An 8,368-nucleotide genomic window follows, 5' to 3' on the forward strand; every position below is an offset into this window, starting at 1 on the left:
TTTTTCCCCCACGCCACGCTACTGGTCTATGGTAATAACAGCCCTGGGCTCATTACGACCGTGTGTAGTATAGGCACATCTGGGACAGAGGAAAAACCGTGCTGCCTGCTAACCGACAAGTTAACAGCTGCACCGGAGGAGAGCTGTCACTTTCTCCGTTCTCTGCTGTGAGAGTCGTGCTCTCATGCGGGCTGAGTTCAATTCCACTCCCAGTTAAATGTCTGGGAGGGAAGAGGACAGCTCTTCTTCCAGTTGATAATGAAAAACCCAGGTTTGACAGATGAGATACGAGCTGTATCGTATGAAAAACCGCTTCCTCCCTGGAGCGAGCCAGCCACAGCCGGTCGTCCAGGTAAAATAACACTCTCATCCCCATTCTGAGTAGCTACTCCAACCGTCTCCACCCACTTTGAAAAAATTGCATGGAGCCAGGAATGAGAAACGCAGGAATTTGCTGTGTTTCGGGATGATGGTTACGTGGAGGTAAGCATCCTTCAGGACTATGCGCACCTGTTTGATCGTCAGCATGGGAAAAGGCCATTCCCCTGTTGGACACTGACAGATCGAGGATGGGTCTCATTCCCCCCGCCCCGGCTCCTTCGGGACCAGAAAATAGCAGGGGTAAAAAACCCAGATTTTCTTCCCCTTAAGGAACCCTGGAAAAAGGCCTTCTTTAACCCGAGTTCCTGCCGCTCTGCACGGAGCGCGAGACACTGTTCCTGGGATGACAGGACTCCCTGTATCCCGTAGAACTGCGGTGGGGGAGAGGCGAACTGCAGAGACTACCCTCTGCCCATCCGCCTGCTCATCCATCTGTCCACCAGACACACGCGCCGCCACCCTGAGTACCATACAGTACTCTGATAGTGCCGGGTGTACATTCTCTGGATGTGCTGTGGTTGGTGACAAACCACGCCAGAGCCCTCCAAACGCTGCATTTCACACAGGCTCTCGTTATGTCGTCGTTTTAGGAGAATACTCGTAAACAGCGCATTCACGCTCAACACCACTAAGGGATGAGCGGAGGTGTGTGCAGTGCTGTCCACACAATGCGTAATAATGGCCCTCCGTGGGCTTATTACGACCGTGGTTAGGAGGTGTCTGAGACAGAGGGAAAATCCATGCTGCCTAAACCCAAAAAGTTTAAGGTAGACTGAAGTATTATTTGAATTATTTGAAGTATTAAAGTAACGTGTTATGGCAGGAAAGTTCAATCTGGTATATTCATTTTAATGTCACCTTATATAGAATGTGTGTTAAACTTGTGATTTCTGCATTGAATGACTTCTGCCTAGCAGATACCAAGAAGAGGCCCCTAGGGTCTCTCTGTTAATTATCAATAGTCCTTGCAATCAACAGGGAAATTCCCGGATACATTTTCAGATATAAGGCAGTTAAAGTCTTGTAGAATTAATGGTTTATCTCCTACACATCCTGCAGGCCTTGAGACTTGGGTCACCCAGCAGTAAACGAGATAAACGTCCTTTTGAGCTTATTAATCAAATGTATTAATTCCTAGTAAGCTGACTTTGGGGTGAAGGGAAGTTCAGGGAAGCCATTAAGCCACAAGAACAATTAACTTATGTTGGTTGACTGATTCGGGGACTGTCATGGGACGATGGCGTTTGGATATTTACAAATATGGCTTTCATAGAGAAAAACAGGTGACTGTTGTGTGATAAGATACATGATACGATGTTTGTGTGTGTTGAAGATGTTAAGGGGGAATGAGTATGTGTCCTGTCAAAGAGTCCTCTGTCATGACTCCAAATCATTGATTGGGGGATCTGCCTAAGGGCAGAGGGACAAACACACACACACACACAGAAACACACACACACACACATACACACACTGTGAAGCAACAGATGGAATCAACAAACTGACTTACTACCTGGGATCCCGCCCAGAAGGGAAAACGACCAATGGCACACTGCCAACTCACTGTCTAGCTCGCTCAGAAGTGAACTCTGTGTATAAATGTTGTGATCATTTTGAAGATCGGCGCTCTTGTTTTTGACTTGCCGTTCCTGAGACGTGTCTCACACGGTGGTGGAACCTGAGCCCGGAGTACTCTGCAGAGTGCTTCGTGATTAGATGATGTATTTGTATGTTTTTGACATTAAAGCAGATTATTGTTGAACCCTTATCCTGGCTGCTTTGAATTTTCCTTCTTTTGAGAACCCGCTCATATAGGAACGGCGCGGAGCAGAAATTCTGCCCCAACAAATGGTGTTTCCCCGACGTCATGACGTCATGACGTGGTGACGTCATGAGTAGGGTTTTTGAGAGGAAAATCAGCAGCCAGCGGACGAATGGTCCGGAGAAGAGGCCTAGAATAATCTCTGACAACTAAAACGAGGATCCTACAATTGAAAGGTGAGCAGACGAGCCTGTTTCTATCGAAGGTCTGTAATTGGCTAAACTAAATTTTAGAGCTGTCAGAGACATATTCCGGTGTCATAGTTGTTGGGGTGGAATATACAAATACATATTTTAGATAGGTAGGAAAGTTATATAACATAAAAGTGAATCAACGAGGTATGTAAGACGAAGGTGAAAGGCCCCGCACTTTTTTCAGAAAGGAGAAGGCTGAAGACTCGTTGGGGGATGTTCAGTGGCTGTTTTCAGACGGCATCCGGAACAAATCTGAATAACTATTCTTAGGTTCATAGGAATCGAATTTGAGTTATAAGTAAATCCAAAGGAGAGTAACGCAGCCTTCAAAAAGCAATTTTGAAGTGACCGGACCTCATTAATCCTTTGTTCTGTGGGGGTTGAATCTATAAAGCCAAACGTAACGATAAAGAGTTCTGTAAGCCTGGGTTACGACTCCATGTCAGCGTCACATCGTTGAAAGAGGGTGTTGAAGCGCGCTGAGAGGCTCGCTAAACTTGTTGGAATAAACATCGGACAATAAAAGCTGAATAGACTGTATGGGGAATTTTTCTGTGAATATTTACTGGTAACAAAGACAGTAAGTCAGATGAATAGATACGAAGTCATAATGAAGGGAGAATTTGAACGAGAGGAGCGTGAGTTAAGAGCTTACGAGAACAGTGGGTTCAAGCAGAAAAATTGAATGAAAGGATAGCAGAAGTGTTAATTGTTGAAGGAAGCCCCCTTTCTCCTAAAAAGGCTGAGAGCTGCAGCGGGGGAGAGAGGGGGGTGTCAGTATTTGTCTGTGAGACCCCCCCCCCCCCCCTTTTTCCTCTCGAGAGCAGCAGCAGCAGCAGCCCGGAGTGTGTCTGCTTGCTTTTTTCTCGAGTGATCTGAAGTTGGAGTGAAATACATAGAAAATTAACAGATCAAGGTGTGATTTGAAGTGGTAGATATATTGAAATAAATAAGAAACAATGATTTGCTGCTATTTAAACATATTCTTTGAGAACTGATTGATACCGTTGCATTGCGTTGTGAATTTTATGGTATTTGTCATTAACTAAGGATTGTATTTAATTATACTTCAAGGAAAATTATATTACATACAGTAACCTTAGGGGAAAGTAAAAAGAGATTTACTGAGTATATGAAGTACATTAAGGGTAAGGTTTTATTCAAATTAAATATGATAGGTGGATTTTTCCATCTAGAATACGACATGGAAAGAGGAGAATTTGTTAGACATGAAATAACGAACTCATTGGAAGAAATATATATTGTAATGTTATTTAGGAGTTGTTTTTATCATATACAGTTACTCTCAGTTGATGGTTGTTTAAAGTAGATAGGAAACTAAAAACGTAAACAATTCACCACCATGGTGTTTTTAAGTTTATGAAGAAAGAGTAGAAAGTAAGAAACGGGAAGGTTTTATAAGTTTGTCAGTCAGAGGTGCTGCACGAGGCTAAAAGCCATCTCACACAGTTGGAGAACAAAAGAGGTTTTGATGAGAGAAGCTTGGGCCGGCAGCTGCAGGGCGCAGAGAGGAAGAGAGAGAAACGTCAGATGGTTTGAAGAAGTATAGAGAGAGTACAGGTTATATAGAGTTACTACTATTCTGGAAAATGTCATATTGTTTTATGAGTAACATAAAATAAGAATATATTTACTAGATATAAGAACAACAGGCTTATCTAGGTTAACAGAAAATTGCTATTAACCAGTTTCAGCTGCAACTATCCTGTCTTTGTTCTAAAGAGAACATACGTTGCATTTACAATTAATATTAAGGAAAGTTCACTATTGATACCATTAAAGACCGTTTGGGAATAATAGGACGAGTTTGTCATAAACATTCGTGCTTAGATGGAATAAGAGTGTTGAGAGATGTTCTCAAAAATGGGAGTTTTCACAATGCTTTTTAGTTTTTATTGAAACAATTAAGTAATAAGGACAGAAAAATGTTCCGAAATGATTTATTTAGGTTTCAGCTTTAGTAATAATGAAGATTACATTTTGTAATAATTCCTTTAAGTGTTCCAAACATATATTCATTAACTGTAGTCAGATTACTTGTTTTAAATATATAGCGCTGAATACAGTTCGTTTTGTATTCTGTTACAAATCTAACCATGCTTGTAACACAATTTAGATAAACAATTTGAAAAAGAATAGAATAAGCAAGAAGATTAAAGATGAATCTATAGTGGTTAAGAAAAGTGTCTTTGTTTTGCCTATTAACTGAGAACTGAAGTAATGAAGAATAGGAAGACTGTTACCATTAATGGGTTTAACATTCACATGTTTCAGCATTCCTGACCATATAGACACTCAGCTGTTTTATTTTGTAACCCGCTGGGGGAGAGATTTACATTGAGTTTTTCTCAGTAACTGATTTGCTGTGATTACAGCAGCATTGGATAGTTGTGCGCCACCTTTGGGTTGTAATCTGAATCAGTGTGTTGGTGAAAAGTTGCTCATTACTGAAACGGAAGAACTGTGCAAAGAACGCATCTCTGAGGAGGTTTTGACAGTTTGCTTGTGCCTCGTTGTCAAGGCAACATTGGTGTGAAGAGGTACTGCAGTTTTTGGGGATTTCTACTGTACAGAGGACAACGTGTGTCTGCTGATTGTATCACATTGATCCAGAGGTTCCTTCCCCCTCAGGACATCCCAATGCCAGAGAGAGTTTCCTTGGAGCCCACTGACCAGGGCCGGTTCTAGCTTTTTGGGGGCCCTGCCACTGACTACAGCTGAAGAGGACAATGAATCATTGACTGTTCTCAATATGACAAGATCAAGAGACAGGCTGGTCTCAGTCTGTTCAGACTCTGAAGAAATCATGCGATGATTTTACAGCATAGCTGTGCAAGAGTTTATCAGAAGGTGGTGTAGAACGATATGCTTAAGCGTTTAGGAAAAGAGGCTGATTGTTTAATGATGGTCTGGAATACTGAAAAGATTAAAGTTTAATATCCTTGTTTGGCAAACAAGACATCTGATTATTATGTCACACATGATAGATCTTGACATAGTGACTAGCTATGGGTAAACGTGTGGACGTTATACCATTATTATCATGAATTAAAAATAAATAGTGAAATAGTATCTGGTTAAAGATGAATGGATTTCATATCCTAGAGAGGATTAGTTATATCGTGAATACTTCACAAGGTATTTACTAATGTATTTTGAAGAACACATAACAAAAACACAAGTCCAGTTTTGTTTTGTTTTTAGATTAAATTGTCCATTAAAAAACTGTTCAGCTTAGGTCTAGCTTTAGACTTTAATAGTAAAAGAGTATTTAGGCTTATTTTTGTTTATCTGACATTTTTTAAATATGTTGGCTATTCACTAGATAGAGAGATGGCATTACTCTCCATTTGTTAAGAACATTTCTGAAGATTAAATATTTGTTTCATTTCTAATATTCCTATTTAAGACGTAATTTTAGAGTAACAAGGCTGATGCTGAAATTGAAAAATGTGGTAGTGGTTTGCATGATGTAAACAAAAAAGGTTTTGTTTGTTCAACCTCCAGTTAGATCTGAAACAGTAATAATGATTGATTTTGCTAAAGCTTAGTTTAACATCCTGACGTAACATTATGAGGTATGTTCACTTCTGAGGGTAAACAAATTGATAAAATTGATTATTGTTATTATTATTGATTAATTTGGAATATTAATTCAAAAGGCTGTTTTCTGCAGGTTCACTTAAGAATGCCTTGCATGAACATTTGTCAGGTATTGTGTTTCCTAGGGGCGGTATATTAATAAAGTGTATTGATAATTTGTTTGTTAAACATCTGAAGAAAATGATGCTGCGAACACGAGAAAAACTTTGTTGCATTGGTTGACATCAACACAATGATGTCACTAGTACAACTCCAGCTAGTAGAATATTAAAGTCTCTGCAGAGCACGACATGGCCAAAAAGACTGAGACCAAATGACCTTTGACCCTGACTGACAGTGTGAGTGTGAATGAATGCCGGCATGTGATCAGTGCAACTGCATGATTCTAAAACAATGACTAACCAAGCATGTTTTTAGACTAACACATTATTCTGGAGCTCCAAGGGAAACGAGAGGTTTCCTAATTTTTTTTGACATGTTTCTAATATTGATTGAGTTATAACAGGTAACACAGATGCAGAATCAGTGGCCAAGGGGCTACTGAGAGAGGTAATTCCAGAATGAGAATGAGAAGGTGAACTGTGATAATGGAAACAATTTTGTAATATTTCAACAGGTATTAAAGTAACTGAGGTTTGAAATGTAGAAAGAACATATTACAGTTAAGTTAAAACATAGTAATGTATTGAGATAGAATTTAATTTAGACAACATCTTGTAACTAGCCTGGTAAAGAAGTAAAAGCCATAGACTGTTTAGATCATTATTGGGATGTACATTTAATTTAAATTCATAATAGAAAGACATTTGATGACAGTATGTTGGATTTCTGTATTCATTTTTTCAGCTTGATAATATCTAAGCAGTGACAGGTAGAAGCAGTCTCACCAGGAAATTATTCACTTTGTCAGTATCATGAAATTAGTTGTTTTTTAATCCATAACATTAGTGTGTTCCATTACCAGAAACATTAGCAGTTATATTTAGATTTGAAATAGGATCTCAAGGATTTCATTAAAAATAACACAGATGCTTGTCAGAAATTCAGAGCTATTGAGATATGTTATTTAGTTCACCTGAAGAGGTTTATTTTGTTGACACAGGCCAAGTGTTAGGATTCTGAAGCGGCACTGGCAGATAGGAGGTCTGCAACTAATTTAGAAAACCTGTTCACAGACAGCTGTTGTTTTAAGACACCCCACCAACAGGCTCCAAGCGGCCTACCAGTGGTGGGTCAAACACCTGGTAGAGCATAGACTAGAGGGGTGGGTATCAGATTTCTCCACACAGGTTGTGATGCCAAAAGGGGGACCCGAGGAGCAGGAGGCCGACACAGCGGAGTTCGTCTGGCTGAAGGTGGCTCAACCCCAGGTTCTCCGGCCTCTACAGAGGGACCCAGAGGACATCTCATGCCGTCCGCCGAGGAGCAAAGGGGGACACTTAGTACTACTGGAGCCAGTGTGCGGCGAGGAAATCACCTGGAAGGACCCAGACACATCAGGACGGACCTGGCTATCATCAACGCGGACATCCCTACAGCAGACGACTCGGAAGCTGTCATCAGCGGACTGGAGGAGAAGGACCTCGCGGACATCCCTACAGCAGACGACTCGGAAGCTGGCGTCAGCGGGCTGGGGGACTTCTCGAGGCAGCAGAGGAGTCTACTTCTCTCTGATCAGATTCATCAGTTCCACCTTTGAAGGAAAGGCCGCATCTCCCCCTCCCTATCAGCTGCCCTTGTTGGCGTATTCCTTTGAGGGGGAGGGGGGCCCTGAGGATTCAACAACACGCAAGGATGCTGCTTTCTGGCACTCAGGCAACCACTCTGATAGTTCCTTCACTGACATGAAAAGTTGTGTTCTGTTCCCAAAGGTTTAATGAAGGGGGACAGACACAGTAGCAAAGAATGACAGTAGTTGTGTTTCAAATGTCTTATGTGAGTTGGTCTCGTGGGGTGAGACCAAAAGGGGGAATTGAAGTATTATTTGAATTATTTGAAGTATTAAAGTAACGTGTTATGGCAGGAAAGTTCAATCTGGTATATTCATTTTAAAGTCACCTTATATATATTCATGTGTGTTAAATTTGAAGGGACAAAGTATATTTTTCCTCCCCAATATATTGAGGTGAAGTCTTTGTGTTTAGAGAGGGATGTGAGCAGGAGACATCCTTATTTGGGGATAGCTCCAAAACTCTGGAATGTTTCCCTCATAAAAGAAGAGGGTGCGTTACACATGCTTAGGGCAAATGTGTGTGTTTTCATTGCAGTAAATATATGTGCTGCGTGATTACTGTTCAACTATACCTCTGTTTTTATTCTTTCATGTGTGGGTACTAAATGGCTACAA

The sequence above is a fragment of the Notothenia rossii genome (assembly GCF_949606895.1).
Source record: "Notothenia rossii genome assembly, chromosome: 3".
NCBI lineage: Eukaryota > Metazoa > Chordata > Actinopteri > Perciformes > Nototheniidae > Notothenia > Notothenia rossii.